This window comes from Dendrobates tinctorius, unplaced genomic scaffold (assembly GCF_039654945.1).
Source record: "Dendrobates tinctorius isolate UK_male_01 unplaced genomic scaffold, ASM3965494v1 ptg000038l, whole genome shotgun sequence".
Lineage (NCBI taxonomy): Eukaryota > Metazoa > Chordata > Amphibia > Anura > Dendrobatidae > Dendrobates > Dendrobates tinctorius.
Window position 1 is genome coordinate 25,046,488 of NW_027361706.1, and position 23,412 is coordinate 25,069,899.

The window sequence follows — 23,412 nt, forward strand, 5'->3', positions numbered from 1 at the left end:
AATTTGTTCGGATTTGGGTCAGGATATGATCGTCAGTGAATAATGTTTTTTGCAATATTTGTTGAACACAGCCGAATGTCAATAAAGTCAATGGGAGTAGATATTACCGAATATGTTCGGAAACGATCATCAAACACAAATTCAGCACGAATAGGGTACCAATATGGCATGAATATGGCAAATTCAGATTCGGCGACCGAATCGCTGAACTCTACTCCTTACCACAGCAACTTTGGTGAAGCTTAAGGGAAAAGCCACTTACTGTAGATAAAAGCCAGCCACTGTAAAAGAGTCACACCACCAGCAGAATGATGATATTTTTGCCAATTTTAATGGGGGTAGTGGTATCATTGCCTGTAGCAAGGACTTGAAAGAGGTTCTGAATGACGAATGTGATATTCATCAGACATCACAAGGTGCTCTTAAAAGACATGGACACAAGTACATCACCTAGGGACTGTTGGACTTTCACTCACAGTTCTGTGAGTTTGAATATTTGAAGGGTATAAGCAGGTGGCTCTCAGGGATCTTACATACATGTATGCAACTTTATTCTCATTTGCACGAGGAAAGACTAGAAGCAATGGGATGAAACTGAATGGGAGGAGGCACAGATTAGATATTAGAAAAAACTTTTTGACAGTTAGAGTGATCAATGAGTGGAACAGGCTGCCACGAGAAGTGGTGAGTTCTCCTTCAATGGAAGTCTTCAAACAGAGGCTGGACAGACATCTGACTGGGATGATTTAGCGAATCCTGCTTTGAGCAGGGGGTTGGACCAGATGGCCCAGGAGGTCCCTTCCAACTCTACGATTCTATGATTCTATATGATTCTAGTATTGTTTAATTTGTTGGTATATATAGCCATAAAACTGCTAATCTGTGTTATATTTTGTAAAAAAAAAAAAAACCTCCTGATTGTATATTGCAGACGCCAAATGAGAAGAAATCCAGTGTTGTGATGCAATTATAGGTGCTCGGGTAGGGAAGTGAGGTGAAGCAGGTAGATAAGTTCAAAGGACATGATTACCGCTCTTCAATATACCCACTGAAATGTCCATAATTGGTCACAAAAGGGGGATTGGTAGAAATCGGGATCCATTGTATCCATCTTGATCTGTAACCCCTGTGTCATGGCGATCAAATAACAGTGATGGGCGTGGAAGTTTCACATTTCTATTCACACCCCTAAAGTTCCTATTGGCTCATGGTTTGTGTTAGGGTCTTTTTGGGAAAACCCAAGAGTGGACCCTCTGGGTCGTGGTTCCAGAGATCCCGAGGGCGAGTGGACCAGGTGAGACCACCCCCTATACAGGGAGTGTTAGGAGCAGGCCCAAGGGAGATAGAACCACAACAGCTGGAGACAAAGGGGCGACTCAGGGCAACACGGAAAATACAAAGACGGATTGAGAGGAGGACAGGAATACAGGAACGAGAAGGGAGATTCACAGAAATGGAAATTACGGAGAAGATGTGGGACCAGAAGAACCTGGGGCTGGCGGGAGATTGATACTGCAAGAGAGAGAGTGGAGCAAAATGAGACTGGTACGAAGTAAGCTATCCTGGAATATGGAAGCACGGCAGAGGATACACAGAGGCACAAAGACACAAGGACCCACAGGACAGAGGACAGCGGGAGATACAAGAGAAAACAGATAGCTAGAGAGCTAGGGGCCTGAAGATGAAGAAAGGCGCCAGACGCACAGACACTGGCGCTAACCACGTAGATAATCAGGCGCCTTACCGGTACTGAAGTCATTCAGAAATATCCGGTTGGCGCCGCGATGACAGGGCGGAGTCACCGGGTCAGGACCTCCCAACGACACTTGCGGCAGAGGGAGCACGGTCTCGCACACGCGGACCACCTACGCTCCGAGACCCCGAGAAGACAGCCGGGGGAGGTGCGGGACAGCACCAGTGACACGCAGAGGGGCAGGGGATCGCCGGTGAGTATCGGTAGATGTGACAGTTTGGAGGGAAGCTTTCCTTTGATAGTGACCGTATTTAAATCACTATATGTGCTAATAAAGCAGAAGTCCTGAGCACACTATACAAGGCTGTGCTGTATTGATTTCTCGAGCACTCATAAAACAAATATTATAATTTGAAGATGAAAAGACATAGAAGAGAGCGCATTTTGTTCACATTCTAGTTAGACAATAAAGGTATCACTCTTAGAACACTTTTGTATTTTTGCCTTTTTGGGCATAAAAGTATTTACATAGAAAACAGGAAACATTTTTGCTTAACTTTTAACTCTTCTAACATCCTAAGAAAATGTTGCCAATATAAGAAGACGTGGTAAATGTTATTTATTAACTATTTTGTGTAGTATGACTGTTTTAAGAGTATGAAAATTCAAAGCTCAAAAATTGTGATTTTTTTTCCAGTTTTTTTGGAAACATTTTTATATTTTCATAGATAAACACACATCAAATTAACCTAAATATACTACTTTCATAAAGTACAATGTGTCAAAAAAAATTTCAAAATCACTGGTAAATATAGAAGTACTCCATAGTTATTACCACTGAAGTGACACCGGCCAGATTTGAAATATTTGGCCTAGTCAGGAAGTTGAAAACAGGCTTCTGCATTAAGGGGTAATGTCTGTAAAGCGCTGTGAAATTAATGGCGCTATATAAATAAGTAAAATAAATAAAATAAAATAATTTCAGGGTGACATATTTTTATTTATTTTTAGCTGTTAAGGACATGACAATACCGGAAAAAAGGTTTGTTATTTTAATGTTTTCATTTTTAAAGGGAAAGGGAGCGCTTTGAAAAAATTGTTTCACTTTTTATTAATTCAGCTTTCTGAGGGGACTTGAACCTGTGATCACGTGTTTTATATATTACAATACAGGTCTATATATTACAATACATCCTATATATAGCACCAACATGGCAGCCACGGTGGCCTTATCAAGTCCACACCAATAATGGCAGCCTATCAGCACCCAGCTATAACATCATTTGTGGCTGAGGGGTATCAGGAAAGGCATACTGTTGTGAGTTCATTTTCCCCTTCATTACTGAGGCCCGAGGAACTCCCTCTTCTGGTGAAGAAAGGTAGTGAGCCTGATTATCAAACACCTGAGGCTGATGATGATGACTGGCTGAGTGGAGTTACTGACTGGATATAAGGCTGCCGACGCCCTTCTGCCCTGTGGGTGATTTCTCTGTGGGATCCTTGGAGACCAGTCTGAATTCCTGCTCCTCTAAAGCTAAGTTTGCTGCTCGGCCTTTTGCTTTGGTGCTTTGACTTTGTTTTGCTTTGTTTTTCTGGATTTCTGCCATTCCCTGCTGGGGTGTGCTGAATTCATTTAGCTCTGTCTTCTGAAAATACCTGAGTGCTGATTTAGTTTTTGAAGCCTAGCTGCTTCAGGGCCTTTTTCATATCAGCTTGTTGGCTTATGTCTTTGATAGGGTTTTGGCAGATTGCAGACAGCAGCCTTCCTGTCCTTTCCTATCTAGGTAGTTTTGGGCCCCGTCTTTGCTCAGTCTATCTTTCTGTCTGTGTTAGTATTTTCATCTTGCTTCACCGTCATTATATGTTGGGGGCTGCCTATTGCTTTGGGGTCTGCTCTGGGGCAGTTTAGATTTCCCCTTTCTTTCTTTAGGCCTATGTAATTCTCCGGCTGTGATCGAGGGGTCTAGGGCATCGTAGGAACCCCCCACGGCTACTGCTAGTTGTGTTGATAGGTTCAGGGGTCTGCAATCTGATAGTTGCCAACTTCTCTGGTTTTCTGGACTTAGCTTGTATTTCTGCTTTTGCCTCCTACGGTGACTCATTCATAACAGAATCACCCGCCATACCGCAGATCCAAGGGTACTCAATAGCAGGAAAGAATTGTAAAAAAAAAAAAAAAAAAAGTGTGTATATTTTTTCCTCTATATCTCTGAGGCCGTAAGGGGAAGTTTTTTTTTCTCTCAATGGAGATAAAGCAATTGTCTGATCGTGTGGAGCAGCACGCTGCAGAAGTGCGGGGAATTTCCACCTACCTTGCTCATTCACATGCTGCTGAACCAAAGATTCCTACACCAGATGTATTTTTTGGGGATCGGTCTAAATTTTTGAATTTCAAAAATAATCGTAAATTATTTTTTGCCTTGAAGCCTAACTCGTCAGGGAGCTCCGCGCAGCAGGTTAAAATTGTCATCTCTTTGCTGCGTGGCGATCCCCAGGATTGGGCGTTTTCTTTGAAACCAGATGATCCTATTCTGACTAATGTGAACGCATTCTTTCAAGCTTTGGGGTTGTTGTATGACGAACCTAATGCCATTGATCAGGCTGAAAAGACCCTGCTGGCATTGAGCCAGGGTCGTGATTCTGCAGAATTGTACTGTCAAAAATTCCGAAAGTGGGCAGTACTTACTACCTGGAATGATAATGCCTTGGCTGCTCTCTTTCGGAAGGGGTTGTCAGAAGCCGTAAAAGATACTATGGTGGGATTTCCTGTTCCCTTTGGTCTTGACGATTCTATGTCATTAGCCATTCAGGTTGATCGGCGTTTGCGCGAACGCAAAGCTGCACGAGAGGTGTTGCCACCTGTTGATCAAATGTCTGAACCTATGCAATGTGATAGAGTTTTTTCCAGAGAGCAGTGTCAGGAGTTCAGAAGGCGTAATAAGTTGTGTTTTTTCTGTGGAGATGCCTCGCATATTATTTCTGTCTGTCCTAAACGAGAGAAACGCTTTGCACACACGTTTTCTGTTGGGGGTGTTCAACCTAAGTTTCTTCTTGCTATTACTCTGATCTGCTCCCTGTCCACATTTTCCGCCAAGGCTTTTGTGGATTCGGGAGCAGCCCTAAACCTAATGGACTTGGATTTTGCTAAACGTTGTGGATTTCCGATGACACCTCTGCAGACGCCTATCCCTTTGAGGGGGATTGATGCTACTCCTTTGGCTAAAAATAAACCCCAGTTTTGGACCCAGGTGGTAATGCGGGTCGCCCCAGACCATCAAGAAAATTGCAGATTTTTGGTGTTGCATAATCTGCATGATACTATTGTTCTGGGGTTTCCCTGGTTACAGATTCATAATCCAGTTTTGGATTGGAAATCTGTGTCTGTGGTGAGTTGGGGTTGTCGGTATGCCTTTAGTGAGGCTCCAGTGTTTTCCACCTCTCCTCAGTCGCATGATGTTCCTGATTATTTGGCGGACTTTTATGATGTATTTAGTGAGAATGAGTCTGCGTCTCTGCCTCCTCATAGGAGTTATGACTGTGCAATTGAACTGAGCCCGGGGTGTAAATTTCCCAAGGGTCGGCTCTTCATTTTATCTGTACCCGAGCACGAGGCTATGCGATCCTATATTAAGGAGGCGTTGGAGAAGGGTCATATTAGACCATCCTCGTCACCCTTAGGTGCCGTTTTTTTTTTTGTAGCCAAAAAGGATGGATCATTAAGACCTTGTATTGATTATCGTGCCCTCAACAAAATTACTGTTAAATATCAGTATCCGTTACCCCTGATTTCTGATCTATTCTCCAGAGTTAAAGGTGCTTGCTGGTTTACCAAGCTTGACCTCAGGGGGGCGTATAATCTTATTCGCATTAAGCATGGGGATGAATGGAAGACGGCGTTTAATACTCCGGAGGGACATTTTGAGTACCTGGTGATGCCTTTTGGGCTCACTAATGCCCCTTCTGTCTTCCAGTGCTTCATGAACGATATTTTCCGAGATTTTGTCGATAAATTTTTGATTATCTATCTGGATGATATTTTGATCTTCTCCAAGGATTGGGATTCTCATGTGGAACATATTTGGACTGTGTTCCGGATCTTGAGGGAGAATTCCCTGTATGTCAAAGGATCTAAATGCCTTTTTGGAGTACAGAGGATTTCTTTTTTGGGATTTATTTTGTCCCCGTCAACTATTGAAATGGACCCGGCCAAGGTACAGGCCATTCACGATTGGGTTCAGCCCACTTCTTTGAAGGCCCTCCAGAAGTTTTTGGGTTTTGCTAATTTTTATCGGAAATTTATAGCAAAATTTTCTAGTATTGCCAAGCCATTGACTGATTTGACTAAGAAGGGTGCTGATGTGTTAAATTGGTTTCCGGAGGCTGTTTCTTCCTTTCAGGAGCTGAAGCGAAGATTCACCTCCGCCTCGGTTTTGCGGCAACCTGATGTCTCACTTCCATTCCAGGTAGAGGTGGATGCTTCTGAGATTGGTGCAGGAGCTGTTTTGTCCCAAAAGGATCCTGTAACATCTAAAATGAATCCCTGTGCTTTCTTTTCCCGAAAGTTATCTCCATCTGAACGTAACTATGATGTGGGGAATAGGGAACTGTTGGCCATGAAATGGGCATTTGAGGAGTGGAGACATTGGTTGGAGGGAGCTAAGCATCAAGTCGTGGTCCTCACTGACCACAAGAATTTGATTTACCTAGAGTCGGCTAAGCGCTTGAACCCTAGACAGGCTAGGTGGGCCTTGTTTTTTACACGTTTTGATTTTGTGGTTTCTTTTCTTCCTGGAACAAAGAATGTCAAGGCAGACGCCCTCTCTAGGAGCTTCTTTGCTGATTCTCCTGTGGTGACCAAGCCTGCTACCATCTTAGGCGAAGGGGTAGTTCTTTCTGCCATTTCGCCCGATTTGAGACGTGCTCTGGAAGAGTTCCAGGAGGACAAACCTGAGCGTTGTCCCAGTGGAAAGTTGTATGTTCCTGACCAGTGGAAGAAGAGAGTGATGTCTGAAGTTCATTGCTCTGCTTTGGCTGGTCATCCAGGTATTTTTGGTACTAGAGATCTGGTGAGTCGTTTTTTTTGGTGGCCCTCCTTGTCTCGTGATGTCAGGAATTTTGTGCAGTCCTGTGGGACGTGCTCCCGGTCTAAATCGTGTTCTCGCTCTAGTGGGTTGTTGATGCCTTTGCCTGTCCCCAAGAGGCCATGGACCCATATTTCAATGGATTTCATCTCTGATATGGCTGTCTCTCAGAGGATGACTGTTATTTGGGTGATTTGTGATAGGTTCTCTAAGATGGTTCATCTTGTACCACTCCCTAAGTTGCCGTCTTCCTCTGAGTTGGTGCCCCTGTTTTTACAACAGGTGGTTCGTTTGCACGGGATTCCTGAGAACATTGTATCTGACAGAGGAGTCCAGTTTGTGTCTAGATTTTGGAGAACTTTCTGTTCCGGGCTGGGAATTCAGTTGTCCTTCTCCTCTGCTTTTCACCCTCAGACCAATGGGCAGACAGAGAGAACAAACCAGACCTTGGAGTCATATTTGAGATGTTTTATTTCTGCTGATCAGGATGATTGGGTTTCATTTTTGCCCTTGGCCGAATTTGCTTTAAATAATAGAGCTAGTTCTGCCACTTTGATGTCACCTTTTTTTTGTAACTTTGGGTTTCATCCTCGTTTTTCTTCAGGGCAGGTGGAGCCCTCTGCCTGCCCAGGTGTTGACACTGTGGTGGAGAGAATGCACCAGATCTGGGACCAAGTGGTGGATAAGTTATCTCTCTCCCAGGAAAAGGCCCAGCGGTTTTCCAACCGACATAGGACCATTGGTCCCCAGTTTAAGGTTGGTGATATGGTGTGGTTATCATCAAAAAATATTGCTATGAAGGTGGCTTCTCCTAAGTTTAAGCCTAGATTTATTGGACCTTACAAGATTGTGGAGATTATTAATCCGGTCTCTTTTCGTTTGGCTCTTCCTGTCACATTTAAAATCCATAATGTGTTCCATAAATCTTTGTTGAAGAGGTTTGTTGAACCTGTTGTTCCGGGGGTGGCACCTCCAGACCCTGTATTGGTTGAAGGTAACATGGAATATGAGGTAGAGAAAGTACTGGATTCCCGTCTGGCTAGACGGAGACTCCAGTATTTGGTTAAGTGGAAGTTTATGGTCAGGAGGATAATTACTGGGTCTCTGCCTCTGATATTCATGCCAAAAGATTGGTGCGTGCCTTTCATCGGGCGCACCCTGATCGCCCTGGTGGCGTAGTTGAGGGTTCGGTGACCCCTCCTCAAGGGGGAGGTACTGTTGTGAGTTCATTTTCCCCTTCATTACTGAGGCCCGAGGAACTCCCTCTTCTGGTGAAGAAAGGTAGTGAGCCTGATTATCAAACACCTGAGGCTGATGATGATGACTGGCTGAGTGGAGTTACTGACTGGATATAAGGCTGCCGACGCCCTTCTGCCCTGCGGGTGATTTCTCTGTGGGATCCTTGGAGACCAGTCTGAATTCCTGCTCCTCTAAAGCTAAGTTTGCTGCTCGGCCTTTTGCTTTGGTGCTTTGACTTTGTTTTGCTTTGTTTTTCTGGATTTCTGCCATTCCCTGCTGGGGTGTGCTGAATTCATTTAGCTCTGTCTTCTGAAAATACCTGAGTGCTGATTTAGTTTTTGAAGCCTAGCTGCTTCAGGGCCTTTTTCATATCAGCTTGTTGGCTTATGTCTTTGATAGGGTTTTGGCAGATTGCAGACAGCAGCCTTCCTGTCCTTTCCTATCTAGGTAGTTTTGGGCCCCGTCTTTGCTCAGTCTATCTTTCTGTCTGTGTTAGTATTTTCATCTTGCTTCACCGTCATTATATGTTGGGGGCTGCCTATTGCTTTGGGGTCTGCTCTGGGGCAGTTTAGATTTCCCCTTTCTTTCTTTAGGCCTATGTAATTCTCCAGCTGTGATCGAGGGGTCTAGGGCATCGTAGGAACCCCCCACGGCTACTGCTAGTTGTGTTGATAGGTTCAGGGGTCTGCAATCTGATAGTTGCCAACTTCTCTGGTTTTCTGGACTTAGCTTGTATTTCTGCTTTTGCCTCCTACGGTGACTCATTCATAACAGCATACCTTATGGACCCCAAAATTGCCAGGAGCATTCAAGGTGTTAAGAACAGAGACTGAAGCTAAACCGCTGCATGCAGATGCTGGCTGTATTGTACACCTAGTACCTGCCTGATATGGTGCCGTCTCAGCTCCAGGGCTACACTCCATGTACCCGTACCCATACGTTAGTAAGGCTAGTTTCACACTAGCGTTTATTTCCTGCAGCGCACGGCGCCGCTAAGCCCCGCCCCCTCCCGGCTCCCTGCCCGCCCCATCCGGTCATCGGCGCCTACTAGCGCACATGGACGCTTGCGATCTGCGCACCCTATCTTTAGCATAGGGTGCGCAGATCGTGCACTGGCCGTGCGCTAGTAGGATTTTAGAGTGCGCTGTGCACTTTTGAAGGTGCGCCGTGCACGCCAAAATACAACATGCTGCGTTCGGCGCACCTTCAAAAGTGCGCAGCGCATGCTAAAATCCTACTAGCGCATGGCCAGCGCACGATCTGCGCACCCTATGCTAAAGATAGGGTGCGCAGATCGCAAGCGTCCATGTGCGCTAGTAGGCGCCGATGACCGGATGGGGCGGGCAGGGAGCCGGGAGGGGGCGGGGCTTAGCGGCGCCGTGCGCTGCAGGAAATAAACGCTGGTGTGAAACTAGCCTAAGGGATTTAGGCGCAGTGCCTTCTTCTGAATATCATGTATCCATATATTGGCTATGCTCTAGAGCTAATTTTTACTCTTAAATACAATTATTTTATTTCATAATTCTAGAATTATTGTTCACAAGACCATACAGGTAGAAATGGAGCATTTTAGCTATGCAACTATTTTATTACTGCTGCACCACATCTAAAGATAAAGCATCTTTGCATATATAAAATATTTTACCATTTTGAGTATTCAGCTCCTAATTAAACCAATGTAGTTTTAGTATACAGCTGCATGCTTGCCTTGGGGGGGGGGGTGCGGTGTTAATAGTTACAGCAGCTTGCTTATTTAGTAGCTCCTCTCTTGACTTTATGACTTTTTTTTTTGTTATTTTCTTGCATTAAGCTCTTCCTGTAATCTTCCATCACACCCAGAACAATTACGCCTCATTTGCATATTGAATAAAACATTGTTTTTTTTCAGTAATGGAGCAGCAGATTTTTTTAAGAAGCACTCTTAAGAATTGTATTCCCCACAAACACTCCCAATAAATATTTTATTCTTTATACTTGTCCAAATATGTATGTAATAAAAAAAAAATCAAAAACAGTGTTTTCTAAGTACCTTATGTTAACTATTTAATGCCCTTTACTCAAATATATATGTAATGTAGCACAAGTACAACAAAATACTTACTGATTTCCATCTTCCAGCTCTGCTCTGGTCCTTTGACTCATATAGTCCTCAATTCCAACTCACCGGATCATACAGGCGTTTATGTGTGAACCAAAGTTGCTTCTACAATGTAAGTCTATGGAGCCATGCTATGAGGCTCGATAGACTTACATTGTAAAAGTGAATTCCGATTCAAACGCAAATCTTTTCTGTGACCTGGTGAGTTGGAACTGAAGTCATGTGAGTCAGAACAGGACTGGAAACCGGGAAGATGGAACTCGGTCTCGCACGGACTGATTCTCTTTAAAGAGTAACAAAATGTTTTGGACAAAATGTTGTATTTTTGTGTCTTTTTAATTGTCTGCAGATCGGTGGGGTCCAGGTATTGAGATGCCCTACTGATTGCTCAAAGGTCCCAGAAGAACTTCCCAGCTGAGGAGAGCTCCTGTCTATGTGCACACACAGAGCGGAGTATGACTTCGGTAAAAGTCTATGCTTCTCAGGGATCTCTGGAGCAATCTGTGGGGGTCTCAGGCCCTGACTTTCCCCACTTATTTGCAGACCACTAAAGGGTCACAAAAATAAAACATGTCCCTAACATTTAGTTAGTGTGCTTTCACACTGCGCTTTTTCTCATGTTCAGTGGTCCCGTCAGGGCTTATGTCCAAACCCCTACGCAAAACGGGATGTGATGACAAAGCTATTAACTATAATGGTCAATGTGTGCTCTGTTGGGCATCATTTTCAGGCATATACTGGAGGCCTACTACGTCTAAGTTTCCATCTCCAGTAAACGTATACGCCAGAAAATGATGCTCGGCAGGGAACACGTTGACTCTGTCAGCACCAGTATAGTCAAAGACTCCGTCAGCGTATATGCTCAAATCCCATTTTGCGGGGGGTGGGGGGGTTCGGATATAAGTGCAACAGGACCACTGAGGACGGAGAAGAACACAGTGCGAAAGGGCCCTTACTCTTTAAGGGGCAGAAAGACTATGTACATTAACAAAACCTATTAGTATCTTGTTCTTAGGAACTGTGCACTTTCCACTCACATGATGTCACTTTCAGTCAAGTTCTATCAATATTTAAACAAGTTCTTTTTTTTTTTAGTTTGTTTTCTACAGTTTCTGAAGGCTTCTGGTGAAAACAAACAAACCTTTATAACTTAGAGTGGGATGAATGAGATCCAGATGGTATTACAAAATCACATCCCTGTAAACTTGTGACTACACATCACAGGTCATTAGAGCACAAAGTATTCTCTCCTGTGCTGTTGATACAAAGACAACGGAATGTGGAGAAGATACAATATTTTTTTTTCTGAGATGGATGAAGGAGGTTTGGCTGACAGTATTTGAAGCGCACAGTGGACCAGTGGGCTACACTTGAATAGGTCACTGGCTTGGGTACCCTGTGGTTGACATTTTTTGGGGACTCTGAAAAATTATTTAGCAATTCTCCAACAGTAGTAGAGGTATAGTACTATACAATCCACACTATAGCTTCTACACAAAAAGTACAGAAAAAGTTGTTTTATGTCAGTCAGTAAGTAATGTAAAGTCCCCCTTTTAGTGTCATCATACACATACCAGTATTGTCTGAAAACTGTGCAAAAACTTAAGCAATTTGCAATAAAACCCAAAGAGCATCTGCAGCAGTTGCAGTGTGTATTATATTGGTTGCAACTCTTACAGAACCTTACAATACATTCATGAACCACATCTGAGAGCAGCATAATGTATGGAAAGAGATCCTGATTCCAGTGATGTTTCATTTAGTTTAGAGGGTGCAACAGGTGTGATCGAATCAGCGTTTTTAGATATAAAGCTCAGAAAGCTAACCCCATCTACACCAGGCTCCCTGTATACATTGTATATTGATAGTAAGCTGCTAATCAATGCTGGCTACGTGGTTGGACCAGGAGGCACTATGCAGCTAGTGTGGCAGTGATAATCTACTAATGAAACACTCATTGTATTGAAACAACAGCACACAGCCTAATAAGTGACACATCCCTGAAATCAGTGTCTCAGCCCCTACTTCATGCTGCTCTCAGATTGCATAGCAAAAACTCACTGACAAGTTACCTTTTACTATTACAGACCTTCTTTTTGAAATTGAAGAAAATGTTATCAGGTCAATCAGGATATACACTCTACAATATAAATACAGTATAAAATATAAAAAGTGGAATGTGATGTGTAATTTTTGCTTTCTTTTTTGTTAACATTCCTATCTATATCATGACTGATGACAAAGTCAACGAGATCTAATCATTAGCTGAACAGTAAAGTTTGGGGTCCGTGCACAGACCCTGAACACTGACTTCTCCCAAAACAAAGCTTGTTGAAACCAGATATAGCACTGCAACCAGATGTGGCAGAGATGAGGCATGTCGCGGGACATCAACATTATGGATTATCGGCTGACAGATGAGGATTACTTTGATTTTTTATTTTTATGTTAATAAATGGGGATAAAAGGGGATTTGTCGGGGTGTGTTTTGCTTAGTTAAAGGACTTTCCTCTGTGAGTCTCTTTATTACTTTTCACTATGGGGTTAGTAATAAATAAATTATAGAAAAAACAATGTAGGGTCACTCCGTTTTTGATAACCAGCCAAGCTAAAGCAGACAGTTGGCTGATATTAATAGTCTGGTAAAGGGCTATGGATATTGGCCCCCTTCCAGACTAATAAATCAGCCTTCTAGCTGCCCCATAAATGCCGCATCCATTAAATATGTAATTTCTGGATCTTTGCCTGGCTCTTCCCATGCATGGAGGACCCCTCACCATTTTTTTCTATTATTTATTTATTAGGTAAATACATATACAGTAAGCTACACATGCACTTCACTAATTATCTCACTGGCACATTTCTCACTATGCACAGGCACCGGTTGGTAAATAGTCTCATTAGGGTATGTCTGCTTTCGCTCCTATCAGCAACACCAAGTGTATGCTGATGAGAATAGTAGACAGCCGACACCTGACCAGCGGTATCCTTTTCACTGCCGGTCACAGCTGCTGGCTCACATGCTGTCATTTGTGTGACAGCGTGGGAACCGCAGTGCTGTGACCAGTGCTAACATCAGTAAGGTTACCGCTGATCAGGGCCGATGTTTCCAGCGTTGTCACGCAGATGACAGAGTGGGAACCGTTGTTTATTTGGGCCTCTCATTCATTTGTATGGGGTCCGTGTTTAAGTTCGAATTCGGGTACCGTTCTGGTACCCGGGCAGAACTTTTTTTTTATAAAGTCCACCTGTCCACCCATCCCTATTAATCATTGAAATATAGCTATTTAATTTCTATTTCAAAATAAGTGAAGTGTAAAATAATTTTGGGAGTTTTCGGTGATACATTTGCCAACATCTAGTTGTAATAAAACCTCAAAATTATTTTTCAGTTATTCCCTTAATATTTCATGTCTCCATTGAATCAGAATTTTAAACTGAATGTATGGTAAAATGACTTAAACAAGTTAAATTGCTTAATTGTTTTTACACCAAAACATTTTTTATAAAAAATAATGTTTTGTTTGTTAGTTAGTTACGTTGCATAAAAAAGCTTTAAAAAAGAACTTTTCACATTGGCTACTAGAGCAGTAAAAAATTACAGATACTGTATGTCTTGCATTCTTTCTTCTAGAGTTTAATTAACTAGTAGCATCAAAACTGGTTGTGGGAATTTAACCTAATAAATCTATTTTTGCTGCGCAAATAACAGTGTCTTACAGTTCTCCACTAAAGTGGATGGGTTTTATAGAAATCTCATGCCCACTGTGCTTTTTTATGCAGTATAACCTGACCAGTGGTGCCTGTTTCAAATCCACAACATGTTGTCATTCTCTCTTGCAAATATGCTGACTTTTACTTTGGGGAAAAAAGTAATCAGTCAGCCACCAATTGTGCAAGTTCTCCCACTTAAAAAGATGAGAGAGGCCTGTAATTGACATCATAGGTAGACCACAACTATGAGAGTCAATATGAAACAAATCCAGAAAATCGCCTTGTCTGATTTGGCAATATTTATTTTTCAAATTATGGTGGAAAATAAGTATTTGGTCACCTAAAAACATGCAAGATTTCTGTAACTTCTTCTTTAAGAGGCTCCTGTTGTGAGTTCATTTTCCCCTTCACCATTGAGGTCTGATGAACTCCCTCTTCTGGTGAAGGAAGGTAGTGAGGCTGATTACCAAGCATCTGGGCAGGATGATGATGACTGGGTGACGGGAATCGCTGACTGGATATAAGGCAGCCGACGCCCTTCTGCCTTGCTGGTGATCTCTCTGAGGGATTCTAGGAGACCAGTCTGATTCCTGCTCCTCAAAAGATAAGTTTTCTGCTCTGCCTTTTGCATTTGTGTTTTGGTTTTGTTTTTCCTTGTTTTTCTGGATTTCTGCCATTCCCTGCTGGGGTGTGCTGAATTCCTTTTTGCTCTGTCTTCAGAAGATACCTGAGTGCTGATATAGTCTTTTTGAAGCCTAGCGTCTTCAGGGCTTTTTTCCCTATCAGCTGTTGGCTCTTGTTTTGATAGGGTTTTGGCGGATTACAGACAGCAGCTTTTCTATCCTGTCCTATGTAGTTAGCTTGGGCCCCATCTTTTGCTCAGCCTATCTTTCTATCTGTGTGAGTGTTTTTTCATCTTGCTTCACCGTCATTATATGTTGGGGGCTGCCTATTGCTTTGGGGTCTGCTCTGGGGCAGTTTAGATTTCCCTTTCTGTCTTTAGGCCTATGTAGTTCTCCGGCTGTGATCGAGGGGTCTAGGGCACCGTAGGAACCCCCCACGGCTACTGCTAGTTGTTGTTGATAGGTTCACTTCTCTGGTTTTCTGGACTTAGCTAGTATTTCTGTTTTTGCCTCCTACGGTGACTCATTCATAACAGGCTCCTCTGTCCTCCACTCATTACCTGTAGTAATGGCATCTTTTTGAACTTGTTATCAGTATAAAAGACACCTGTCCACAACCTCAAACAGTCACACTCCAAACTCCACTATGGTGAAGACCAAAGAGCTGTCAAAGGACACAAGAAACAAAATTGTAGCCCTGCACCAGTCTGGGAAGACTGAATCTGCAATAGGCAAGCAGCTTGGTGTGATGAAATCAACTGTGGGTTCAATAATAAGAAAATGGAAGACATACACGACCACTGATAATCTCCCTCGATCTGGGGCTCCAAGCAAGATCTCACCCTGTGGGGTCATAATGATCACAAGAACAGTGATCAAAAATCCCAGAACCACACGGGGACCTAGTGAATGATCTGCATAGAGCTGGGACCACCGTAAGAAAAGCTACCATCAGTAACACACTACGCTGCCAGGGACTCAAATCCTGCAATGCCAGACGTGTCCCCCTGCTTAAGCCAGTACATCAACAAAAGTTAATCCCTTGTAGGAGATGCAAAACATAAGCAAGAAGTATGTCTAACTACTCCAATCAAACAATGATTTCCTAGAAGTATACATAAATCAAATTATAGCATCTAGATCAAATTCAATAATGCTGTTCTACACAAACAAAGAGAACATATAAAAAGAGCCAGTACATGTTCGGGCCTGTCTGAAGTTTCAATTATCCAGAAGAGTATTGGGAGAAAGTCATATGGTCTGATGAAACCAAATTAGAAGTGTTTGGTAGAAACAAAACTCGTTGTGTTTGGAGGAGAAAGAATGCTGTGTTGCATCCAAAGACCACCATACCTACTGTGAAGCATGGGGGTGGCAAAATCATGCTTTGAAGCTGTTTCTCTGCAAAGAGACCAGGACAACTGATCCGTGTACATGACAGAATGAATGTGGCCATGTATCGTGAGATTTTGAGTGTAAACCTTTCTTCCATCAGCAAGGGCATTGAAGATGAAACGTGGATGGGTCTTTCAGCATGATAATGATGCCAAGCACACCGCCAGGGCAACGTAGGAGAGGCTTCGTAAGATGCATATGGAGGTCCTGGAGTGGCCTAGCCAGTCTCCAGATCTCAACCCCATAGAAAACCTTTGGAGGGAGTTGAAAGTGTGTTTTGCCCAGTGACAGGCCCAAAACATCACTGCTCTAGACGAGATCTACATGGAGGAATGGGCCACCATACCACCAACAGTGTATGCCAACCTTGTGAAGACCAAATACTTATTTTCTACCATAATTTGCAAAATAAATCTTGCCGAATCAGACAAGGTGATTTTCCGGATTTGGCTTCTCATTTTGACTCTCATAGTTGTGGTCTACCTATGATGTCAATTACAGGCCTCTCTCATCTTTTTAAGTGGGAGAACTTGCACAATTGGTGGCTGACTAAATACTTTTTTTCTCCACTGTTTGTGCGAATGTTCCCCATAGAATTGCATTAGATGTGGAAAATCCTCGGGTAAAAATATATGTAGTCTGCACATGTTGTAGATTTGAAACAAATACCACATGTCAGTTTACAAAGTATATGAAAAAAAGTACAGTGGGAGTGAGAGTTTCTATAAATCCCATCCACTATGCTGGAACTGTAAGATGGCAGATTTTTGAAGCAGGGAAAATTTGCAGCATCAAAAAACTCCTGGGCACACAGCGTAAAGAAATATTTCAGGTACTTTTCTTTGCGTACTTACCATCAGTATAGTCATTGTTTAATTATATCCCACTTTTGCTACACTTATACCTTTTTCTCTCCTTCAATATAGGAAATTGAGTCATATGATGTCAAGTAAGAATAACATTTCAATTCATGAGCTAAAATCTACCCACCAAAGTCACCATCTATCAAAACCCTCTTGACAGTCGTCAGATGCCTATCCTCACTATATTGCTCCACCTTCCCTGCCTTTCTGTACAGTCTCCCATGCAGCTAAAGATGTAACTGATGACTTATGGAGCCGTCTAAACAAATCCCTGTTCTTGCTGCTTATAGTAACCAATCACAGTGCAGCTTTCATTTTGTATTCTTCTCATGAAAAACAAAAGCTGCTCTCTGATTGGCCAATATCAGCAGTATTCTTTACTATTCTAACATAGCCTACACTGCACTATACTGTATAAATACATTAAAATAGCTGGAGTGCATCTTTAAAAGGAATCTGTCACCAGGGTTTGCTATCTCATCTCATAGCAGCATAATATAGGAAAAGAGGCCCTGATTCCAACAATGTATCACTGAGTTTACTGGGTGCAGAAGTTGTGACACAATCAGAATTTTTAGACATAACAAGTAGCTTAGCTCAGAAAGCTAACCAACAGCTTGTTGTGTACATTGTCTATTGACAGTGAGCTGCTTATCTGAGGAAGGGTGTGGTGGGATGACCTACAGGAGCTGCAGTCCAGGCAGTGATAATCTCCCGGTGATAAAACAGTCATTGTATGAAAGCAACAGCACACAGCCTAATAAGTGAGACCCTGATATCTGTGTCCCAGCCCTTACATGAGGCTGTCCTCTGATTAAATAGCAAAAACCTTCTGATAGATTCCGTTTAAGTACAAAATTCACTATATTGTTAATTAAGCGATGAAAACTCTGAGATTCAATGCAGATGAGTACAATCTCTTCTAACAACCAAAACTAAAAATATCAGGTACAATGTAATCAGTATGGTTTCCATCAATCAGGCCTTCTCTGGTGAAATGCACAAACCAGCAGGGAACTTTGATGCCATTCTTGGGGTCTTTTCGGTAGTCTTTTTGTACACCCCTAAAAGTAAAACACATTAATAATAAATCAGTATACATAATAATGTCAGCAATAATGGTGAAGAAAATATATGTAAAATAGAGATATACTGTTTATTTATAGTTAAACAGAAACTTTCATTTCAATAAACTTAGACTATTCTCGTGCAAAATTACAAAGTGCTTTATTTACCCAAGATTACGATTGCATTCCAAAACAAATCACTACAATGTGCCAGCCATCAAAGTTTTTTCTTTACTTCTACCTATATCGTTTTGTCTTCCTCATCCTTATAGCAGCAGAGTTAGGGCCCCATCACACATAGTGACTCACCAGCGATCCCGACAACGATATGAACTTGTCAGGATCGCTGGTGAGTCGCTACATGATCGCTGGTGAGCTGCCAAACAGACAGCTTCACCAGCAATCAGCACCAGCGACGAAGAGCGCTCGGGTCGCTGTGTACCTTAGATACCAGCGGGCTGCTGCAGGGAGCTCGTATTCAAGGTAAACAGCGGGTTTCTAAGCTCCCTGCACCAGCGCGCTGGTATAAAAGGCACACTGCGGGTTTCTAAGTGCCGCGCTGCACTAAGAAACCACTGTTTACCTTGGATACGAGCTGGGAGCTCGCTGATCGTTGCTCTCCCGCCTGCCACAAGCAGCGATGCGTGCTGGCCAGCAGGAGACCAACGATCAAAAAAAAGTCCAGGGCTTTTGAGCACGATCAGTGATACCCGGCAGGGGGGCGGTCGCTGATAGTTGTCACACACAGCGATCTCCATTTCCATAAATGAAAAGTTTCCCCATACAGGATCCCATCAGGCATGTGTCAGTGCATCTAGATTGCTCTCATTGGGAAAAACAAGATAATCTTGTGGTTATGATGAATTTTAATGGGTAACAAAAATAAAATAAATGATGTTAAAAAGCAATCTTTCGAGATTCTTAGGCCTCTTCCCTCAGGCATAGTTTTTCTGGACTATTTGCAGTGCACCACATTACATCACACTACCAGGAAGCAGAGGTTAATTACCTGCACCCTGGCGTCATGAACGCTCACTTTTTTTGTCACTGCCATAGCGAAGTGGCAACGCCCATCACATATGAAAGATACCTATTTCAATGCCATCTGCTGCAGCGTTATGCAGAAATTTGGGTTTTAATAATATGCAAATTAGGTGTGCAAATGCACTAGTGCATGTATCAGTGCACTTCTAGCATGTGGCACCTCTTAGCCTTTATTGATCTGGTGCTGCCCTCCACTTCTTGACTGACTGCAGAGACAGAAGAAGATGGCAACAGCAGTGCACTTGCAGACCTAATATCACTATCAATACATGCTGAATTTAGGTGATATGGACGACGCTGGAATAGGTATCTTTCATAATGCTTTTCATTGCCCCGTCCAACACCACCACCATTGCTTGCGCACAGGTAGTGTTCATTTTAAGACCATGAACTGAAGAGACTTCATTGTTGAGAATCTCAAGTTCAGTCAGAGATTTACCAGCAGATCTGGATCAACTGATTGCCTACTTTGGTTGTATTTAACTGTAAATATTCCTTACCTTGTCCCATTCAGCAACTTGTCCTTCACCTTCATTGTTGCATCTGGTTACTCTGGATTATTAGCTTCATGAATGTTGTCAATTTCATAATTGATTCCATGAAAAAATTGTCCTTAAAAAGTCAAGACATTGAAAGTTGGTTTACTGAATACAAAAATGTGCAAACATGTTTATGGCTGGGTAAGTGCAGACACTTTGGATAGGTGAGCACGATCCTGTCCTTGTTTAGCCCCGGTATTGAACATTTGTTCAAGTTATCAAATCCTTTAATCAATCAAATTTTTGGCGAAAATGCTAAATTGCAACATCAGAGTGATTTCAAAGCATCATGAAAATAAAAAAGGTTAGATGATCAATGAAAGTCATTTAATTGGACAAAAGAAAAGCTTACCATAAATAAAATATCAATGTTAGTTCTCGTCAGGTATGTGTGAGCCCAGTATTTGTACAGAATGCCCGGGCGGACATTATTTGTGCGAGATCACATGACTGACCCTATGTTTAGTTCTCATGTAGTTAGTTAACTTAGCAGCAATATATAGGTCTAATCCAAAGCATATATCATTCTATTGTGTGGACACAATGGTCTAATACATTGGTATAAGTGCATCCAGACGGTCATATAAATCCATCTGAGATCAGAACGCAGTGCACGGACTGGCTTTTCCACCCCATGCATGACAGCTGAATATGTGGCTATGCCGCTGTCATGCTCAAGTCAGGAACCCGCTGGTCAGTTCAAATATTACGATCCAAATAAAGAAAAACAGGCAGGTGGTTTCTAACTACCTGCCTGTTTTAACTCATCGCCAGCTCAGTGTGGTCACTGACAGCTCCTACCGGTGATTCAGCTGCCCAACGTCAAGAGAGGAGATCTTCTGTACTGCCCTATCAATCGGTGTCACTGCCAGTGTCATGCTGATTAACTGCAGGGAGCTGACTGTCAATCAGCATGACATCAGCAGAAGAGATGGGCGGACACTGGGATGTTAGAGTCCGGCGGGTTACAAGAAGTTTTGGTTTGGGTACCAGAACAGTACCTGGATCTGAACCTGAACTCGGACTCCATTCACTTGAATGGGAGACCCGAACATCCAGTGTTTGCTACGCTGTCATGTGCATGACAGCGCAGCAAACTCCGCTTCTGATCCACAGTGAAATCCTCTTCGCTGGTTAGAGAGATGGTTCCCACGCTGTCAAAAGACAGTGTGAGTGCTCAGCTGTGATCAGAGGTATAAAGTTTATCTCCGGTCACTGGTCTCAGTGGATGGGACTACAGCTCCCATCATCCGACACCTGCTGCTGCTTATAACAGCGAAAGCAGGAGCGGAGCTTGGGTGTATTTATTAGCCGACACCTAATGAGAGTTTTTCTCACGGTGCTAGCGGGGATCTCACTGAGGTCACCGTAGTTCAGCCCAGCTGAGAACTCATCCTCAGTGACCGGAGGTAACCTCGATGAAGTCAACGCTGGTCACTGAGGTTGCGCTTGCAGCAGTTCAGTAACCAGTGGTTCTTAACTGTTTATCCCCAGACATGGATTATGGCATGGGACACAACAACGGAGAGTTGAGGCATATTGTTGTTTTTTTATTTTTGTTTTATTATAGGAGAATAAGGGCTTTGGTGGAATAAGGGGTTATACTCACCTAATTGTGCTTGTTATTTTTAAATAAAAAAGTAAAAGTGTGTTTTGCTTTATTTCTAATAAAGGACTTTATTCTGGCTGTGTCTTTATTTACCATATAACTATAGGATTAGTAATGGATAGGTGTCTCATAGACGCCTCTCCATTACTAAGCCGTGGGCTTGATGTCACCTGACAATAAAAATGTGACATCAACATCACAAATATTAACCCAAATTGTGACCGCTACAGGGCAAGTGGGAAGAGCCGGGCGAAGCTCCAGAATTGGCACATCTAATAGATGCGCCTTTTCTGGAAGGTTGCGGGCTATTATTTTTAGGCTGGGGGGAAAATACTAGCCCCCAGCTGTCTGCTTTAGCAAGGCTGGTTGTCAAAAATGGGAGGACCCCAAGCAATTTAAATTATTTATTCAAATAATTAAAAAACAGCGTGGGGATCCCTCTAATCTTGGTAATCAACTTTTCTGAAGCTGATAGCTGAGGGTTGTAGCCCCCAGCTTGCGTTTTGCCTGGCTGGTTATCAAAAATACAGGGGAACCCAAGCCGTTTTATTTTTTAAATTTATTTAAAGTGCATGAGTCGGCTAATGCTTACTCCCATCAGCCGCTCCTGCTATTGCTGTTATTCGCGGTAGCAGGTGTCGGATGATGGAAGCAGTAGTCCCATCCGCTGACGATCAGAAGAGGTGTTTTCTGCGCTGTCATGCACATGAAAACGTGACAAACACTCGATGTTCGGGCAGCCGAACCCGGACAGTAATACGGACTTCCTGGTGAAGTTTGTGTTTGGTGTCCGTGCCTGAACAGTAGGTGTTCGGTACAGATGCTGAACTTTACTGTTTTGGTTCGCCCATCTCTAATCAGCAATAACACCTCATCAACAGAGCAGAGAAGAAGAGGAGCCGTTGTTCAGTCGATGTGACATCAGCGTATGTTGCAGAATCACTGTCAGGAGTGACTGCTCTGTGCCAGCAGAGATCTGGGCAAAACAGGCAGGTGAGTAGGCATTTGGCAATGATTTTTACAGTTCATATCTGACATGTAAAAATAACCCAAGGTAATAGGATTTTCAATTGCCCAGAAATCTTTAGCTGCAAAAGGATTAAACAATGACATGTTGAGTGAAAGCCGGATACATATTTGCCTTGTTCAAATGACGCAACACGCTAATAAACTCTGAGAGTCACAGTATATACTGTATAATATAGGAACAAAGTTTACCTAGCAGTCCATGGACTCCTTCAGAAAATGTATGATCATCCAATGTGTAAAAACCTACGAAATCCCTGTGTAGAGGATGACCTTTCTACACTTTATGCAGAATAATGATAAATGTCGCTCCTTCTCTGAATGAAAAGGTCACATTACTTCTTTTGTTGACTTCCAGATTAAACCTGGAAGAGAATAAATGCAGAAATATTTATTCAGATTCTTTACTATAGATAACCGATTCACACAAAAAGGTAAATAGGTACAAGTAAATCATAAATGCTACAAGAAAAAAGTACCATTATTATTTATGAAATGTGTTTAAAACATATATTCCATAATATAAAAACACACAAACACACATATATATATATATATATACTGTATGTGTATATATATATATATATATATTTATATATATTTACATATATATATACTGTATGTGTATATATATATATATATATATATATATATATTTACAGTTTATCTATCGTCTATCCCCTGAAAATATATCAAACACAAGAGCGGTCATATGTGGTAATATAAGAAATGGGATCATGTAATCAATAAATAATTCATAAACCGACATAAGAGCATAATAATAGTGAACATACCGTAATCAAAGCATATCTATATATATAATCGTCTTATCATGTCTGTCTGTCTGTCTGTAACCGAAATCCCGCCGCACTGACTGCACAGCTGTTTGTAACGGTAAGCTGCGACTGCCGCTGATTGGTCGAGGCCTGGCGCGACCAATCAGCGGCAGGCGCAATCGGGTGCAGCGCTCAATCGGGCACAGCGCATCTGTAAAAAATAGAATTAAAATTAAAAAGGTTATACTCACCTTCTGACGGCGTCCGATCTCCACTCCACGCGCCCGGCCTCGCGGTCCCAATTATGCCTTGCGCCTTAGACTGGAGATGACGTCACTCTTGTGAGAGCGAGATGTCATCAGTGGTGTTTCGCACAATGCATTACTGGGACCGCGAGGCCGGGCGCGTGGAGTGGAGATCGCGGGCCGTCGGAAGGTGAGCATATAACTATTTTTTATTTTAACAGAGGATAGGGGGGTGAGGGTGACCATGCATACCAGGATAGGGGGGTGAGGTTGACCATGCATACCATGAAAGGGGGGTGATGGGACCATGCATACCAGTAAAGGGGGGGACCATGAATACCAGCAAAGGAGGGGAGGGGGACCATGCATACCAGCAAAGGGGGGGAGGGGGACCATGCAT

At 42.7% G+C, this 23,412-nt stretch overlaps 1 long non-coding RNA gene across 1 annotated transcript in view; it reads right to left on the reverse strand.

Moving 5' to 3' along the window:
• Positions 1-17,222: 17,222 nt before the first annotated feature.
• The window catches only part of LOC141088373 (uncharacterized), a 46,266-nt gene continuing 40,076 nt past the window's right edge, over positions 17,223-23,412 (reverse strand). Inside the window, exons 4-6 of the long non-coding RNA XR_012231933.1 lie at positions 22,184-22,356; positions 19,318-19,429; positions 17,223-17,770 (exon numbers count right to left, since the gene is read on the reverse strand). This is a non-coding gene — a long non-coding RNA (uncharacterized lncRNA). The remainder of the gene's footprint in view (positions 17,771-19,317; positions 19,430-22,183; positions 22,357-23,412) is intronic.